General features: G+C 37.8%; 1 non-coding gene across 1 annotated transcript; it reads left to right on the top strand.

Moving 5' to 3' along the window:
• Positions 1-4,610: 4,610 nt before the first annotated feature.
• On the top strand, positions 4,611-4,682 carry Trnav-cac (transfer RNA valine (anticodon CAC)). Its single transcript has one exon. It is a non-coding gene; the product is annotated as a tRNA-Val (tRNA).
• Positions 4,683-19,700: the final 15,018 nt, after the last annotated feature.

The raw sequence follows: 19,700 nt of genomic DNA, 5'->3' as shown, positions 1-19,700 counted from the left end.
AAAAAAAAATGTGAATCCTCTAAACTTTGTTCTTTTTCCAGAATATTTTGGAACTGGGTGCAGTGGCACACGCCTCTAATCCCAGTTACTCTGCAGGCTGAAGCAGGAAGAATACAAATGTAAGGCCCGCCTGGACAACAGGATGAGACCTTGTCTCAAATGTTTTTATAAAGGGAGGGGTGGGATGTGGCTTAGTGGTGGACTGCTTCCCTAGCATGTGCAAATCCCTGGGTTCAACCCCAGTACTGAAATAATTTTTTAAAAAGTTGGGGGAGGGGTGTTGTTGACTGAGTCCCTTGCAATTTCATGTGAATTTTAAAAACAGCTTGTCAACTTCTTCAAAAAAAGCAGCTGTGATTTTGATAGGCACTGCATCAAATCTGTATTGATGCATTGATCATTTGGTGAATATTGCCTTCTCAGCAATATTAAATCTATTGTTCTATGAACATAGACTGCCTTTCCATTTATATAGGTCTTTTTAAATTTCTTTCAATAATGTTTTGTTGTTTTCACAGTGTAAATTTTGCATTTTTTGTTTTAGTTCTGCATTTCCTTTGTTAAATATACTTCTAAGTATTTTATTCTTTTTAATCCTCAAATGCACATTCTTGGCTCTGGAGCTCTAGATTGGACTGTCTTTGGCAGATCTGTATCATGATCCCTTGCCCTTTTTTGCTTCCTTCTTTCATCTTTCCTCTCACAAATGTGTTTTCTCAATAAGCTTTTGCAACAGGAGTGGCAGCACATGTCTATAATCCCAGCTACTCAGGAGGCTGAGACAGGAGGATTCCAAATCCAAGGCCTGCCTGGGCAACTTAGTGAGACCCTGTCTCAAAAAGTGTGAAAAGGGCTGGGGATGGAGCTCAGTGATAAAGCATCCCTGTATTTATTCCTCAGTACCAAAAAATAAAAAGGGTTCAATGTTAGACTGCCCAGTACCGAAGGAAAAGAAAAATCTGAAAGGAAACTGATTTTCTTTCTCAAAATATGTGCAAAATCTGGTATGACTAGGTAAGTAAAGAACTTACAGTTTATTCTGCCTTGGGCTATGTTTTATTCTTTCCTTTTTCGTGCTTGTTAATTATACAGAATTCATTATACAGAATGATGGGTTTCATTGTAGCACATTCTTACATGCATTTAACATATTTTGATCATTTCCACCTTCCCACATCTCCCTCCCTCCCCTTCCTTCTCTTTCCCTACCCCCAGATCCCCTTACTTTTCTCTGAGAGTCTCCTTTTACTTTTATGTTTTCTTTTTCCCCTGCTATGCCCCATATATGAGAGAAAATATGCAACACTTGTCTTTCTGAATCCAGCTTATTTTGTTTAACATGATGATCTTCAGCTCCAGTTTCCTAAAAATGATATGATTTTGTTCTTTATGGGTGAATAATATTCCATTGTATATTATCACATTTTCTTTATCCATTCATCCAGTGTTGGACACGTAGGCTGATTCCATAACTTGGTACTGGAAATTTTGCTGCAATAAATATGGATAAGCAGGTATTTCTATAGTATGCTGACTTTAATTCCTTCAGGTATATGCCCAAAGAGTGGCACAGCTGGGTTACATGGGTCACATGGTTGTTCTATTTTTAGTTTTTTAAGAAACTTCATTGCTGACTTCCAGTTGGCTACACTAATTTACATTCCCACCACGGGTGTATACCCCCATCCTCACCAGCATTTATTGATTTTTGTATTCTTAATGATAGCCATTCTGACTGGGAATCAGATGCAATCTCAATGTAGGTTTTGGGTTTTTGTTTTTTTGTTTGTTTGGTTTGGTTTGGTTCTGGGGATTTCATCCAGGGACGCTTTACCATTGAGCCACATCCCCAGTCCTTTTTATCTCTTATTTTGAGATAGAGTCTTGCTGAGTTACCCAGGCTGGCCTCAAATTTGTGTTCCTCCTGCTTCAGCCTCCTCAGACGTGCACCACAGTGCCAGGTCTGGTTGTGTTTCTTAAACAGAATTTATGATAAATACTTATGGATGACTTAGACATCCATATTTCATCAGATTTATTCTTGACTGCTTCTTGTACAGAGGCACTCTCTTAGTTTTTTTTTTTTTTTTTTTTTTTTTTTTTTTTTTTTTTTTTTTTTTTACCAATGAACTATCAGCAACTCTTAAAAAAGAAAGAAAAAGAAAACAAATACATAAAACAACATAACGTATCCTATCATCCCTTGTGCAACAGCTCATTTCCCTGAATCTTTGAAAATCACTTATGCATGCATGATTTTGAAGAGAATGCCAGGGACCCAGTTCCATAAGGATCACATTCAAGTTTTTTCTCCCTGAGGCAGAAACATTATTGCCTCAGAATTGTTTTCTTCTTAACTTTCTTTGTCTAAAAATGAAAACGTCTGCCTTGATTTGCGGGGTGTGTAGTTTTTGTTTTCTTAACTCTAAAATAGAAATTAAAACAAAAATATATAAACTTTGGTTTGGAAAACAGTAAGAGCTAAGGAAGAACTGAATTTTAATTTGCTCAGCTGATGAGGCAAAAATAGGTTTCTGTTATTCAGATTTCAGTGGCAGTAGTTCTCATGAAATATTTTGTTATGATATCCCTTGCAATTGTTTATTGATTTAGTTAGGTGAACTTATTGTGAAGCTGGAACAGAGGGAACGAGGACTAAAATGGAGTCTGGGTGCTGAGCAGGTCTGGTCTATTTCCTTTAAGATTATTCCTGGCTCTTGACAACTTTTGTTGTCTTTTGGAATAGGATTTTTAAATAACTCTTCTACCTGATGATTATTGGTTAAAGAAAAAGTAATCATTGTCTTTTGTATGGCTGGCTTAAATCTGGCTGCCCTATTTAGCTCTTTTATTTACTCCACTAATTTTTTTTCCCTTAAACGCATGCAGTCTCTGGTTCTCTGTGAATACAATCATTTTATATGCAAATCCACTGATTCTGCCTCCAGGCTTTCATAAGACTGAGGAAGTGGGACCAAGGCTGAGGATTCAGGAGCAACTCCTGGACCCGTAGCCCCTCCACCTTGACCCAAACTGGAAATGAAGCCACTGTCAATGCCGCAAGCTGCTGAATCAAGAAGTCACTTGTAAATTTTTTTTTTTTTTTTTTTTTTTTCTTTGTACTGGGGATCCAACCCAGGACACTTTATCCCGAGCTACCTCCCCAGACTTTTAAATTTATTTTTATTTTTTATTTTGAAATAGGGTCTTTCTAAGTCACTGATTCTGGCCTCCAACTTGTGATCCTCTTGCCTCAGTCTCCCAAATAACTGGGATTGCAGGTGTGTGCCTTTGCACCTGGCCTCACCTTCCAAATGAAGAAACTGCTGCTATGGCAGCTGGCTTCAGACCATGACACTTCTGCTACAGTCTGCCTCAAGACAACAGCTGCTTTTTCACAGCATCTCCCTCCGCACAGGACTCAGTTCCAAGTCAAAGTCTCACATGAGTGCATCTGTTTGGTGGGATCCAAATCATGTCTTGAGTTCTTGGCCACAAGAGAATCTGAAAAATGTAGGATTTTCAGCTTCCATCTGTGCTTCATTCTAGAGCATGTCAATATGCAATATTTGCTATGGCATTCTTTAGTATATCTGGAAATCTTGCTTTTATTTCTTTCTTAAACATTTTTAAATGAAATACACATTACATAAAACTTATATCTTAACAATTTTTAAGTGTACAGTTCAGTGGTAAGTACACATTGTACAACCAACTCTTTTCATCTTGCAAAACTGAAACTCTGTATCTATTGAACAACTCCCTCCCCATTTCCCAGCCCCCCAGGCCCTGGTAACCATCATTCTTTGTTTTTATGAATTTGATTATTCGCTACTGTTTATAAATAGAAGCATACAGTAGACATTTGTCACCTAACAACCCTGAAAAATGTGTCATTAGGCAACTTTGTCATTATATAAACATCTCAGAGTGTATTTTATACAAACTAAGATTGCAACTTTAATAGGTATTATGATCTTATGGGACCACTGTCATACATGGTCTGTCATTGACCAAAATGATGTTATGTGGTACACACATGACTGTATTTGTCCTTTTGTGACTGGCTTATTTCACTTAGCATTCATGTCCTCTCAACTCATTCATTGTAGCATGTGTCAGAATTTTAATCTTTTTTAAGGCTAAATCATAGCCCATTGTGTATATATCACATTTTGTATAACCATTTATCTGTTGATGGATATTTGGGTTACTTCCACCTTGTACCAATTGTGAGCAATTCTGCTACGAACCTGGTTGTATCAAGATCCTGCTTTAATTTATTTTGCATACACATCCATCCTTCTCTTTCCTTTGATCTGAGTTTTGAACAAAAAAGAGCTGCTGAATATTACTAAATAATTTTTCAGTATCTCTGACAGATTGTATTTTTTAAAAGATGGCCACAACAATATTTCCTATTCCACATGCTTAATGCTATTTCCATTTCTTCTGCCAAAACAACCATCTGTGGACTTGTAGAATGTCTTACACCCATCATGGTATTCCACACAGCATTACTCTTGACCCCCCACAAACTTATTTCACAGAAATGCAGCAGTAGGCTCATGTTTACAGAATTCACTGGTCTTAAAATGTTCCCCAGGTCATGGATGTAGCTCAGTTGGTAGAGTGCTTGCCTCACATGCACGAGGCCTTGGGTTCAATCCCCAACACCACAAAAAAAAAAAAAAAAAAAAAAAAATGTTCTCCACCTAGCTTTAAAGAATATTGAAACAGCCATCTGAAGACACAGTTACAATGCTGGTTGACAGTAGCTTGCAGGGCTGAGGTTAGGTTCTCCAGAAGGCTACATATGTTCTGAATTGGCATCCCATATATGATATACTGTTTCTCTTATAGCTAGAATTTGCAGGTCCATGAACCAAGGCTATTGGCACCACATACCAAGTTTGAGTGATTATTAGAAAAATATTTGCTTCCTGTTTGCAAGATTTGTGCTCTGTTAGCTTACAGGTCTTATTTCCACAGGAAAGAATCCTCCTATCAGGGGACACATGATGATTCCATTGAAATGGAAGTTAACACTGCCTCTCCACCATTTTAGGCCTCTCATGACTGAGTCAACAGGTGAGTTACAATGTTGACTAGGATGATGGATCCAAACTATCAAATTGACTTATTCCTCCATGAAGCTGGTAAGAGAAGGTATTTCTGGAATACAGATCCCTTAGGATGTCTCTTAGTATTATCATGCCTTTGATTAAGATCAATGGAAAAGTACAACTCAAGCCAGGTAGGGCTATGAATGACCCAGATCCTTCAGGAATGAAGGTTTGAGTCATCAACATACTAGGTAAAGAACCACAACTAACAGAGGTGGTCAATTCTCATAATAAATCCCTTTCTATTCTCTCTATATTTATATAGATCTTATTGGCTTTGTTTCTCTGGAGAACCCTGGCTACTATAGTTTGGTGGAGTCTATGCCCTCTCTCCTTGAACCTTGGGAAGATCTTCATGACTGCCTGGACAAGGAGAGTATGGCAGAAGTGATACTATGTTACTTCTGAGGTTGGTTCATAAAAACACCATTCAGTTCCACCTTCTTCCCTTGGGATGCTGACTCTTGGAATCCATCTTCATACTAGGAGAAAGCTCAGATTAATCCATGGAGAAGACACCTGGAGACGCCATGTATAAGTTTTCCATCTGACAGACCAGTTGAGGTCCCAACCAGTAGCATCAAATGTCAACCAAGTGAGTGAAGCCACCTCAAGATGATTCTTCCCTAGCTATCAAGTCACTCCAGACTTTGAGCCTCCCAAGCTGAGGCTCTAGACATTGTGGAGCAAAGATAAAAATAGTTTCTGCTCTGTTCTGTTCTGATTACTGATTCACAAAATACACAAATATAATACATCTGTTGGGTACAAAATTTGGGGATGGCTTGTTATGTGGCCAGAGATAACCAATATCTTGCAATGTGATTTCTGGTTATTCTTTCATCTTTAATGTAATATTTGAGCACTCATGTATTCCTAGAACAAACTGTCCTTGCTCATATTGTAATAATGTGTTCATAAACTTCTGAATTTAGTTTGTTAATGTGTTAGAAATGCATTATTATTTTAAAACAAAATTGATCTTGAAAACACTTCCATTTCCTTGCTTCTCTCTTTTATCACACTTACCTTTCATGAAGTCCAGCCTCAGACAGCCCCAGCCACCCACTAGTTCTGTATCTGCACCTGAGCACCTAAGCCTTGCCATGGAACCATTCAAATGCATCAGTTGGCGTCACCTTAATGTCCCCATTATGAGCCTTAGAAGGGCACTAGGAAAAAAAGAAAAAGAAAAAGAAAAAAAAAAAAAAAGGGCACTAGGTATCACCCCAACAATCTACTAAATTTCTGGGAAACTCTCTATGTCAATCTTCAGAATTCTTAATTTATACCATTTCCTTTTTTCCCCCCAGTACTTGGGATTAAACCCTGGGCCCTGCACATGCTAAACCAATATTCTACTACTGAGTTATACCACCAATCCCAAAATGTTTATAATTACTATTTGTGTGTGTGTGTGTGGTGCTGGGGATTGAACCCAGGACCTTGTACATGCAAGACAAGCATTCTACCAATTGAGCTATATCCCCAGCCCTTATAATTACTATTTTTATGGTGCTGAGGTTCAAACCCAGATCCTTGCACATGCTAGGGAAGTACTCTACCACTGAGCAACACGACCAGTCCTCAGGTATTCCTAACACAAAGGCTGTGCTCTATCACCTCATGCTGCCTCTCTCAAAGAACTGATTTGGCTGCGGGGAAAGGAAACGAACAGTTTTTAATCATTTCCCACCTTCCAGCTACCTTCCTTGCATTTTGGTTTATGAAGTGGTATGAATGTCCCCATTTTTCTGAGGAGAAAACTGAGGCTCAGTTGGTTTATGCACTCTGCCCCATATGACCCAGTGCAAAGCTGTTGGCCTACTCCAAGGTCAGAGCTTGCCTCCTCCATCCCAGTGGCTCCTTACATCAAAGACTCTATGTACACTGCTGTTTCAAATTTATCTTTTTGAAAATGAGACTATTTAAGAGAGAAAAGTTCCACCAGCTTTGTTCTTTAATCTCTTGAAGGACAACACTCTGTAAGGCTTTGTCAGGTCCAGCTGGGGTTGATGGCAGGCTGTGACTTGAAGAGGTACCCTTGCTCAATCCCATTCTTGTTCTTCAGCATTTTGCTTTTAGGAGGTAAGTACAACTAGTAGTCACTATTGGACTCTTACCTTTAAAACAGTATTAGGAAAATGGACCGTAGGCTGACGTTAAAAAATCAAAAACATTGTTTTTTTTGTGATATATGCGGGTACCACTCTAAAAAAAAATAAGATAAGCACTGAGTCTCACAAAATGAGACCACTTCTAAAGTAACAAAAACATCAGATAAAAAAAGACCATTTTATAAATCTTTTAACTTATGAAATATTAGGACTTTTTTTTCTTTTTTCTTTTTTCTTTTTTTTTTTTTTTTTTTTTTTTTTTTGGCACTAGGGATTGAACCCCAGGGCACTTAACCACTGAGCCACATCCTCAACCCTTTTTAATTTTTCATTTTGAGACAAGGTCTCACTAAATTGCTTAGGGCCTTGCTAAGTTGATGAGGCTGGTTTTGAACTTGAGACCCTCCTGCCTCAGTCTCCCAAGCCACTGGGATTATAGGCGACGCCACACTCATTGTAGGGCTTTTTCTTAAAGCCAAATAAATAAATGCATTTGCATCTGTGCACTTTGGAATATCTTTAATTATGTATTTCTGTTGTATGTAATTATCATGAAATGCAGGAGGACCAAAGGCTGGACACACTGTTCCCTCTGAGTTCTCAATCTGATACATCTGACTTCAAATTGTGGTCTAAAGGCAGCATCCCAACTAGAGGGGAATTCCAGGGGCCTGAGAGATAAGAGCTGTGGTGAGAAGAGTCAGTTGCAGCCCTTTAAGGTCCACTTTGCTGTCCCTTTCTAGTTTTACACTCATTGCTATGACAAAAGGGCATTTTGTGGGGGTAGAAGAGTGGGAAGTAGTGGGAGGAGGAAGCAATGCTGATTGAGACATGGGATAAAAATATATGAAGACGTTTAGCCCAGAATGGCATCATTTCATCCTTATCAGCTTCACTGAAAGTGATATTTATAGTTCACTTGCAACATAAGGCAAAATGAAAGCAAGCCCTGTTTCTCTGGGTCATCCTCTCCTTTCCCACCTGGCTGCCTCTGTGATTTATTTCCCTGTACCTTACCAGGTCCTGTTTCCTAGTCCATCATTTGCTTAACACCAAATTCCCATTTCCTTGGAGATTCTGATTTGACTGAAGCCAATGTGGGCATGTCACCTGTACTTCTGCCTGAGCAGTCTCTTTTCTCTTTCTCTCCATGAGAGTCTTCCTGTGTGGGAACACATGCTTCTTCCAAGAGTGCCTATCAAGGTGACCTGCCCTCACCAGGCCAATGGGTGATGAGAGTCACATAAAATAGGTAGGGCTGGAAGGTGGTCTTTGAGGCACCCTTCAAATTATGCCCACTGTAGATCCAACTCCTCAGAATGGCCTCAAAATTAGAATGGTGAGTCTGCAAAGGAGAGAAACCGAGGACCTGTCTAACCACAATGAGTGCAAATGAGATGCTTGTTACAGATAGTGTGCAGCAAAGAAACATATTTTCTGATAAGGTCTCCTTGAATCTACACACAAAGAATTTTACAATAGCAGTTTGTGGTTTTTTACATTTAGCAAGAAAGTAATACTCAGTTCTAAAGAACTGGGTTAATTTATTTCTGCAGAGTAAAATAATTCCTAGTCCTCCATATAAAGTAGAGTGGCTACGGCAACATTGATTTTTTTTAAACTTGTCTTAAAACATTCATCTTTCTTTTAAAATCTATATTAAAATCATTCTTTTAAAATCTATATTGCTAAGACAAGCATCTTTCTTAGAAAAAGAAATCTCTGATGCAATGTTATAAAAATAATTTTCACCAGAGATGGTGTCTCTGTATTGCTATTTTCTGATTTCAGAGCTGCAGGATGCAGTAATTTCCAGCCTAATTTCTTAGGACTTTGGAACCTTCTGTCATTAACCTCATGGAGAACACTTTATTTCTTCTTCTTCTTCTTCTTCTTCTTCTTCTTCTTTTTTTTTTTTAAATAAAGGAATAGAGTCTAAAGAAAAGCCAAGCACTTAACCAGAGGTCAAACAAACCTGTTAATAGTAAGAACAAAATTAGATCCTTCACTTCCCAAAGTGCTCTTCAAGTTTAGATGTGATCTTGCCTGGCATTTCAGAGAAAGTGGGTCCTTCAGATCACATGATCCCAGGACCAGATAACAATGTCATATATGAACTTAGTCAGGAAATGGTGGTGGTAATTTCCACCATTCTTATGTTGACTCATTTTTTTTCCCCTTCGAAATATTTATTTTGAAAAACCTCTGTGTGAATACCCTATTCCTCAAAAATTCATCACTTAATTATTTAGGTAAGTGGTTTTCAAAGTGTGGTCTCAGAAATGGCATCATTTGGGAGCCCAATTGAAAAGAAAATTCATGGGCCCCACCCTGGATCTACTGAATTACAAACTCCAGGGGCGGCATCCTGTAATCCATTTTTAACAAGCCTCCAGGTGATTCTGATGCACACCAATGTTTGAGAACCACGGGTTTAAATAATCCTCGCTTGAACTAACTGTAATGTGGGGATTGCAAAATGGTGAATTTCCATCATCTGTTGAATACTTATTAGGGGGCATTCTTCTATACATAGAAGCCCTCCCTTTCTCTTTACCCCCTGCTGGCTTCCATCACCATGAATTCATACTTCGGAAATTCAAAGTGCTGTTTCTTGTGTGCACCATTCTTTAGATGCCCAACTAGTTCCTCATTTAACAGAGGCAACAACTCCCTTCAGGCTGTTCCAAGTTGCTGAGAGCATCCTTGCTCTATAATCCAAGAATATTCGGTGACTGTTTACTTGTCTGTGTTTTTACTGAATCTTGAGAGCGAAAAGAAAGTCTGCTATTTAATATTTCCTTGAGGGGATTTGGAATTTAAATAATGTTTTACAGAATAAGAATAAATGTATTTGAGCAAGGGAAGTGTTTGACCAACAGCAAAAGGCTGTCACAATTACTCTGAAGTCCTCACGATTCTTAGATTAGGGTGATTCAGGGTTGGTATGAGTTGCGGTGTTTTGTTATGACTTTAGGTTAATTAATACAACTCTGAGATCTGATCCCTGATAGAGATAACAGATGCTTATTCATAAGTGGCAAGAGCAAACTAAAGACACTGTGGTGAGATATTTGCTTTCAGTCATTAACATGTATAGTTTTAGGAGCTATGTAATACAACACATACATTAACTACTTAAAATATCTCAGTGCTTACCAAAGTAAGCTGAATATAAAAATTACTTTGCAAAAACAATAATACCTTGCATTTTTAAAATGATTATTATGAGCCAAGCACTGTACAAAATACTTAACATGCATTAATTCATTTAAGGCTTTCAAAACCCCTGTGAGATAAATGCTCTTATTATTCCTGTTCTACAGATAAGTAAACTGAGGTATGGATAAGTTTAGTAGCTTACTCCAGGTCACATAGCTAAGTAGTGGTTGTACATTCCGTGGTCTTAACCACCACATTATAACACCTTTCTAAGTTTGTACTTATAAATATAATTAACTAAGGAGTTTGCTCTATGATTAACTTATTTAGCTTCATAATATTTTCAGGAAAGGAATATAAGCAGTGGGATACTGCCCAAGGGTGTTGAATGTCAAGACCTGTATGTAGGTTCCAGTTTGGGGGACTTGGGGAAAAGGTTGTAAACTTCGGTTTCATTTGCAAAATAGGCCTAATAATAGCTTTCCTACCTCCCTCACGGTGTCATATAGAACAATGCTTTGAAAATTGCAAAGTGATAATAGAAACAGTTAGACATATCTTAACGACACACATCTATGCAAAAACACCTTAGGTTTTTCTATTTACAAAATGAGTTCACATCCCAGTTTTAAATATTTTAGATCATTAGACAATCTCTCATACAGTTTATTCTTTACTGTATTTTTCAAACCAGCAGGCTTCTTTCCCCTCTATAACTATTTGATTTCCCATTCTGGATTTATTAAAACTTTCATAATATCATCATGCAAACAAACTACCTTTTACGTGCTTTTTCCTAGGGGCAAATTGTAACTTCTTGTCATGTTTCAATTTTATCTGCAATATTCAGGTGACATAATCTGCCGCTCTAGTGGCTCATGCATTTATGTTTTGCATATTTTATACAAAAAAATAGAGAGAAAAAAGAGAAGTCGGCCAGATGGAATTTTCTTTCCAGGCAGAGAACTAGAAAAATTTGCATGACCACAACTTCTTCTGCAGACAAAGGATGCTTGTTTTCAGGACTGGCAATTGGTCACAGGGTGACAACCCATCCACAGATTCCTGAGGCAGCCCTAGGTTTACAATCTGAGGTTCTGAAATAGTTCCTAAGATGCAATTATTTCCAAATTTAATCAAACCCCAGAAAATAGCTAATTAAAAAATAATCATGCAACAGCAGGCCCTTTCTCCAAATTTAAACACACACTTTCGTTTACTGGCTGTTTAGTTAGCCAAGTCTTGCAAAAACCCAGCCACCTGTTGGGGATGGGTGGGGGGAAGGTACTAGAGTTCCTAGGAGGTGACTGTTCTTGGCAGCCACCTCCACCCAGTCCTTCCTGGAATCTATCATTGTCAGCTTCTGCTGAGATACTGTTTTGTACTTGGTGTGTAAAGATAGGCAAGGAACTTTCTGACCTCTCTTAGAATCTCTTTTCCATACTTATTATATTCATTAAATGACACAATTACAGTAAACCTCCTAAAATAGTGTGTGGCACTGACAGGGGTTGGACAAATGTGAGAGTGTCTCCCCATCCATCTTCCCCTTCCTCCGGGTGACTGGGGCTGCCCTATTTCCCCAGGCTCTGCCCCACTACCCAGGAAGCAGGGTGTGGTTCCCAGAAGACTTGGTTGGGATTTGCATTTTAGTTTGCATTGATGATTTAATCCATTGTTTGGGCTTTTTCCACCAGAAAACCAACAAGAATATTTTAGTCGCCAAATTTGTTTTTCTCAAAACAAAATCTTCACTGAACGGAACGTCATGAAAAAACAAAACAAACAAAAAAAAAAAACTAGTGTACTAGTGTATAGGGAGCATTTTTCTAAAATCAGGAAATTCTCAAGATCTATAAGGGAGACACCTGGGAAAGCAATATTTTGGAGTTGAAATTAAAACTCTTTTCTGGTTCAGTTTCTAATCTGATTAAGGTTGTTGTTATTGTGGTTATTATTACATTTTAATTTTTTTGGTACTAGAGTTTGAACCCTAGGGTGCTCTATACCACTGAACTACACCTCCAGCCCTTTTTATTTTTTATTTATTTATTTTTTATTGTGATACAGGTTCTCACTAAATGCAAAAGCTGGCCTCAAACTTTCGATCTTCCTGTTTCGGCCTCTTAGGTCGCTGGGATTACAGCACCAGCTATTATTGACTACCTTAATAGCTAAAGCAAACAAACAATCAAAAAAAGAAACAATGAAAAATACATTTTTCATTTTTTGCCATGCTGAGGTTTGAACTCAAGGGATCTAGCAAGCTAGGCAACGAGCTGTATCACTGAGCCACATTCCCAATTCTGAAAAAATTAGTTTAAATTCTTCTTGAGACTTGTGGACTTTTCATGTTGACATCCACTGAGCAACAAAGAGCTGAGTTTTGGCTGCTCAGAAAAAATCTAAATTTATTTTTATTTTCTTTGGTACTGGGGATTGAACCCAGGGACCCTTAACCACTGAACTACATCCCCAGACTTTTTGAAATATTTTATTTAGAGACAGGGTCTCACTGAATTGCTGAGACTGGCTTTGAACTTGTGATCCTCCTACCTCAGCCTCCCAAACTGCTGGGATTACAGGTGTAAACCATGCCCAGCAGAAAAACTTAAATTCTTTAAAAAAACCAAAACAAAAATATGTCTGTCTATCTATCTATCTATCTATCTATCTATCTATCTATCTACCTACCTATATTTAGTGGTAGATGGACACAATAACTTTATTTTATTTATTTTTATGTTGTGCTGAGGATTGAACCCAGTGCCTCACACATGCTAGGCAAACGCTGTACCACTGAGCTACAATCCCAGCCCAAAACCTAAATTGTTGAAGTAGCATTTTATGGCACCATTTTTCAGTAATGTTTTACACCTCTGTTTAAAATTTTTCATTTAATTTTAATTTAAAATTTTTATTTTTTAAAATCATATTGCTTTGTCTCTTTGATTTTAATTGGCATATGCTTTACATAGTCCATAATGCACAGATACTAGGTATACAATTACATAAATTTTGATAATCATATACACCACTAACTATAATCACTACTTCAATCAAGGTATAGAACATTTTCATCACTTGAGAAAATTCCCTGGTGCCCATTTCCAATTAATCTTACTCATCCCAGTCCAACTCCAGGAAACCACTGTTTTGATTTCTATCGCTGTAGGTTTGATAGTGTCAGATAAAAATTACAATGAATTCAGTTAAATGATCCTGTTGGGGTTTTTTGAAATTCTTGTACAAAGTCAAGTGTCTCTTTGAAAAATTTTAAAAGGATGCTCCAATGAGCTGAGAGGAGGAAATAGTCATTATAGGCAGAAAAGAACTGAAGAAAGCAGAAACAAGGAACAAAAAGCAGACTTGTTATTTCAAAGTTACTTTCCTTATTGAGTTAAAACAGATTGAACTTCCTTATCATGCTAAAACTGGTCTGTTGAGGAATTTCCTAGTCTTTCTTTCTCTCCTGGTTTCTGGGAAATTCAGATAAACAAATTAGTTTGGGTTTGGTGATGCAGAACTTTGACATGAGTGACTCCATTTTGATTTGGTCTGTTGGGGCCTGGTACAGGTCTCAGTTTAAATCAGTGGACTTCTATAATTTTTTTTAACAATAGAATTACCTATTTTGAATTTATATAAATAAAATTATACATTCTTCTTGTGTCTGGATTATTCAACCTAATTTCTATGAGCTGGCAAATCTCTCATCCATGTTGTTGCATGTACCAATAGTTTGTTCTTTTGTTTGTTTGTTTTTTATTGTGATACAACAAACATAAAATTTACCATCCAATCATTTTAGCACTAAGTACATTCACAGCATCGTACAACCATCACTATTATCCATTCCCAGAACTTATTCACTATCCCAAATGGAAACTCTGCACCCATTAAACAGTAATTTTCCATCTCCTTGGGTACACCCCCCAGTCCCTGGTAACAACTATCCTACTCTTTAATCTCTATAACTTTGACTATTCTAAGTGCCTCAGACACTTTTATATCAGGCATCTTTCACTTAGCGTAATGTTTACAGAGTCCTCTCATGTTACAGCATATGTCAGAGTTTCCTTCCTTTTTAATAAAGTTCCATTATTTGTATATGCTACCTTTTGCTTATCCATTCACCCTTGATGGACATTTGGTTGTTTCCACCTTTTTCACGATTGTGAATAATACTGCTATATACAGGAGTATACATGTATTTGTCTGAGTCCCTGCTTTCAATACTTTTGGGCATATACCTAGGGGGAAGTTGCTAGCCATATGGTAACTCTGTGTTTAACTCTTTGAGGAACCACCAAATTGTTCCACAATGGCTACAAAGAATGAAAATTCCAATTTTTCCATACACTAGTCAACATTTTTTTTCTTTTTCATTTTATTTATTTATTTATTTATTTATTGCAGTATTGGGGATCAAGGCCAGGATCTCTCACGTGCTAGTGCTCTACCACTGAGTTACATCATCAACCCAATTTTCCTTTTTTTTTTGGGTGCTGGGGATCGAACCCAGGGCCTTGTGCTTGAAAGGCAAGCACTCTACTGACTGAGCTATCTCCCCAGCCCCCATTTTTTTTTATAATAACCATCTAATGCATATATGAAGTGATATTTCATTGTGCTTTTGATTTGTATTTTACTAATGACTAAGGATGTTGAGAATCTTCCAGCACATGTATTTGTTATGTAGCTTTCTGAACGTTTTCCTGACATTTCGTTGATCTTCTTGCAAGAGAACTTTGAAATACTATATGATCTAGAACAGCAAATTACAATATTTTTTATCTTCACAGAGAGGTTCAATTTTAAAATATTTGGAGGGATTGACTGATTATATTTTATTATAGTTGCCATGAAAGAACTTAATTAAAACTGCAATGCCCTATTTCCATTATTTCAAAAAATAATTTAGTTTTTTTTTTTTTTCACATAAGGGAGTTTATTAAGCAAATAGAGTGTCTCCCTGCAGGGTAAGAGAGAAAATGAGAGGAAAAGAAAGGGAAAGAGAAAGGGTGTGCACTAGAGAGAGTGTGAAAGCCAGGAGGATAGAGAAAGTGAGGAGGAGAGACAGAAGAATGAGAAAAGATGGCGGGGAAGCTACAGTAAACAGTTGAATTCCGCCGGGCTAACGGGACCAATATCGGAGAAGGATACTTGCAAGCTGACTGATGAACCAATAGCTAGCTAGGATGTTTACAGATTGACAAGTGGTTGGGAGGCGGGCAAAATGGCTGTACCTGATGGGCGGGGGAGCAGCTTTATACATTACATTCCCCCGTTTCTGTTTTTATAAGAAAATCTTTTGCTCTCCAGTTCTTTCTGAAGCCTTCTCTCTCCTTCCTGCCTAAGTGACTGGGGCTGGTTTTGCAGGTGAAATGTAAAAAGTCCATTCTCCTTCCAGACTTCCAAAGGCAGATGGTTTTCATGGACTTCATTTCCTCAATTTGACTGATCCCCTATTTCTACACTAACTGCCTGTCCCCAATTCTGACTTGATTTACCCCTCTAATTCTAGGAACTCCTTCACTGCTGTAGGAAAAGGGAGTGATGACCGATCTGGCTTCTTTGAGCTGAAAGGGAGCAGTGTGGGGCAAGCAGTTTGGAGGTCCCTTTTTAGAAATTGGGTCAATTGAGGGGTCCATGGTAGAAGTCCGGTTGGGGAAGAGCAGGTTGTAAAGGCATCTGGGGATGGGTGCTTCTATGAGAGAACAAAAAGACATAAGTACTGAAATGAGATTGATACAATATAAATGTTGCAGAATCTGGAACATGCCAATGAATATCATAAAGATGAAGGAAGTCAATAATTCCTCACCAGGGCGTGGAAGAACTGAGAAGTTGTTCCCATAACAAGGCCTAGCAAAGGCTCGAGAGGATAAGGCCTTTATTTGGGAACTTCAACATTGTCCAGGTTATCAGGAATGTAAACACAACATTTAGTAGAGATCTCTATACTTCTGTTACTAGCAAACAGATTAAGCCTACTGTGTCCGTAGGCTTTAAACTGACTAAATCTTCTGACTCTGGCAGTTTCTCTTGATAGTTATCAGGCACATTTGCCTAAGAATCTCTTTTGTAGCTTTTAGTCTTTATTCTAGTGGGCTAACACAAGTGTATATCTTAAGTTACATTTAACTATTATTTCTTTTAAATGCCCAAGAATGGCTATATTTTGGTTTTAACTGTTTTGCTAGGTGTTTAAGATCAAGTTGGTCAAAGTGACCTGTTCCTGTCTGTTAAAGAGTCAGCTGAGTTCCCACAGAGGTCACTCATAGAGAACTTAAGAGCAGCTTCTTAGCTCCATTAGTGCCATTGGTTAGGCAGGGTCTCCTTGATGAGGTGGCTTCCCTCGAAGGCACCAGGGATGTCTCCCTTTTTCCTTGACCCTCCTCTGCAGCAGGTGCACTGAGTGGCTTTTCCTCTAGTGGCCTCATCAACTCCTTGATCAGGAGGTTGTGTGACCCAGAGTTGCAAACCTCCTTAGAGAAGTCCTCTTGTTCCCTGGGTTCAGGCTGACTTTGAGGGCAAGACCCAAATATGGACTTTTCTTGACCTCTGTATTTAATCTCAATTTCTAAGTTTGTTCTTAACCATCAAGCAAGTCAGTCTTACCAGTCATAAAGTAAGAGTACTGGGCTTTAACTTCAATGTCTATAACTTTACAGTTATTTACCCCTTTTTATCTAATTGGGTTCTACATTATCTGTCCTATAGGTGATGGTTTTTCAAGTTAATCTATGGTGTACTTCTGCAAAATATCAGGCAACCGAATTTACAAGGAAAATACGAAATGGAATCACCAACAGTAAAACATTGAATTCGTGCAAAAGCTATCTTGAATTTTGGCTGAGTTATTCATTATATCCCATTTGAGATCACAGTAATCTTTACAACAAACATCAAACTTTTGAACACAACTTTAAATGAGTTAAAGTCTGGCTTACTTTGGAGCCATTCTAAAGAGCAGCAGGGCTGTGAGGCAGAGCCTTATCTCAGGTAAGGCGGGGCTTTTCCTAAAGCTAATTTTTTTCTCTTTTGCCATGACCAGCATGACCAAATTCTCAAGTTCAGTGAGGGGCAAAGGAGTATAAACACAGATTTTGAAGATTAAGCTGAGATCAGATGGAGCTCTGTTCTCTGATGGAAATGCAGATCTAAAGAGTTATGTCAGCAATCTTTATATATGTATGTAAGCATTATTCTTTGTTTTCAGGAAAGTTACAGAGACTAGGACATTAACATAACTTTTTTCAGAGCTGCAAAGTGCAATGTTAGGAGCTCTGTGTAGCTCTTAAGGAAGTCCACTGTTCAAAGTTACTGTAAGGTGGGCAGGAACCAGAGAAGGGAGCTGGTGAAACACTGGTTATCTAGCAAAAGAATTCCTTCCTGCCCAAGAGCTGTGTGCCCGAGATCAATGTACTGCCCCAGCAGTTAGGCATCTTGTGCCCCTGCCCAGGAGCACTCCCAGGCACCAGGCATGCCACAGCCATGAGGGCATCAGAGACCCCAATCTCAGTCACTGTTGTCCCATTTTTGCTACTGCGCATTACACTCTTTCTTAAATGTCATTTTAAGAAGTTTACATATATTGACTCCTGAGTCTATATGAACATTAGTTAACACAATTTAACATTATATCTAAAACATGCATTAAAGAAAGGCTGAGAGAGCTTTTAAGTTTCCTTTTGTGTGGCAAAGTGGCAAATCTCTTAGATTTAGTGGTAATCTCTTAGAAACCTCAAACAACAGAGTCATATCTTAAAAACAAAAACACCTCATATCTGCACAGGCAAAAAAATCTTTTTTTTTTTTTTTTTTTGCAGAGCTGGGGATTGAACCCAGCGCCTTGTGCTTGAGAGGCAAGCACTCTGCCAACTGAGCTATATCCCAAACCCTAGGCAAAAAATCTTAACAAAATTTTCCAACATGTCTAAAAATCTTCCAAAAGAAGAGTTTCATTTTATTTATTTATTCTGGAGTACTGAGCATTTAACTCAGGAGTGCTTTACCACTGAGCTACATCTCCACTCCTTTTTTATTTTTTTTCATTTTGAGACAGGGTCTCATTTAGTTGCTGAGGTTGACTTCAAACTTGTGATCCTCCTGCCTCAGCCTCCTGAGTGGTTGGGATTATAAGTGTCCACATGTGAGGCACTGGGTTCGGTCCTCAGCACCACATAGAAAATGAAAAATTTCACTAACCAAATTTCAACTAAACATATAATTGTTAGATAGGATTGAAAAGTGAGAAACTAAATCATAATATTTAGTAATCTTCATCAATACTACAAATATTTTTGAAGTTTTTTTCTTTTCTTTTTTTAGCTTTGACAACCTTTAAAATAATATATTGAAAGTCAACACAGAAGGTCAAGGGTCATGTTTTCTCTCATTTGTGAAAATTAGGAAAAGGGAAAAGAAAGGTGGGGGATTGCATGAAAAGCAAGGGAAGATCAAGGAAAGGAGTCAGGGGAGGTACTGTGGAGTGATATGGGCCAAACTATGTTGTTATGTTGTGTGTATGTACGAATGTATAAGAATAAATTTCATCATTATGTACAACTATAATGCACCAATACAAAATGTGGAGAAAGGGCCTGGGTTATGCTCAGTGGTAGAGCGCTTGCCTAGCATGTGTGAAGCACTGGGTTCGATTCTCAGCACCATATACAAATAAGTGAGAAAAAAAAAAAGGTACATTGACAACCAAATATTTTTTAAAAATGTGGAGGAATAAAAGAGAATATATTGAAAACAACAGAACATGAAACCAGACCTTTGATCGTTTCATTGTGAAGTACTAAATTAAAAATTTCTCTTGCCATGTATTCAATTGTATTGCAATCACTAGTAATGCCATCTTTAATAAGAGCAAAATTTTGTATCAGCAACAACTAAAATAAGTGTTTTGCAAAATTTTGTATCAATAACAACTAAAGTAAATGTTTTTAATGTATATAATGTTTCAGTTTACTGGCATCTGTGTGTAATTTAGTTAATAGGGCTATTTTAGGAGTATATACTCAAAACTTTCTTAAACCAATACAAAATGTTGTTTTTTCAACATGTAATTTATTAAAAGTTTTAAATGAATAATTCACATTCTTTTTTTTTTTTTTTTTCTCATAGTAAGTGTTTGAAATTCAGGGCTCACTTCATACCTAAGCACTGTGAATGTGTGTGTGTGGGGGGGGGGTTGCTGTGTGTGTTCTCATGAATGCTAAGCAGGTGTTCTAACACTGAGTTACACTCCCAGGTCACCTGAGCACATTTTATTCACACC

This window comes from Sciurus carolinensis, chromosome 13, assembly GCF_902686445.1.
Source record: "Sciurus carolinensis chromosome 13, mSciCar1.2, whole genome shotgun sequence".
NCBI classification, from domain to species: Eukaryota; Metazoa; Chordata; class Mammalia; order Rodentia; family Sciuridae; genus Sciurus; species Sciurus carolinensis.
This window is presented reverse-complemented; position numbering and strand designations above follow the sequence as displayed.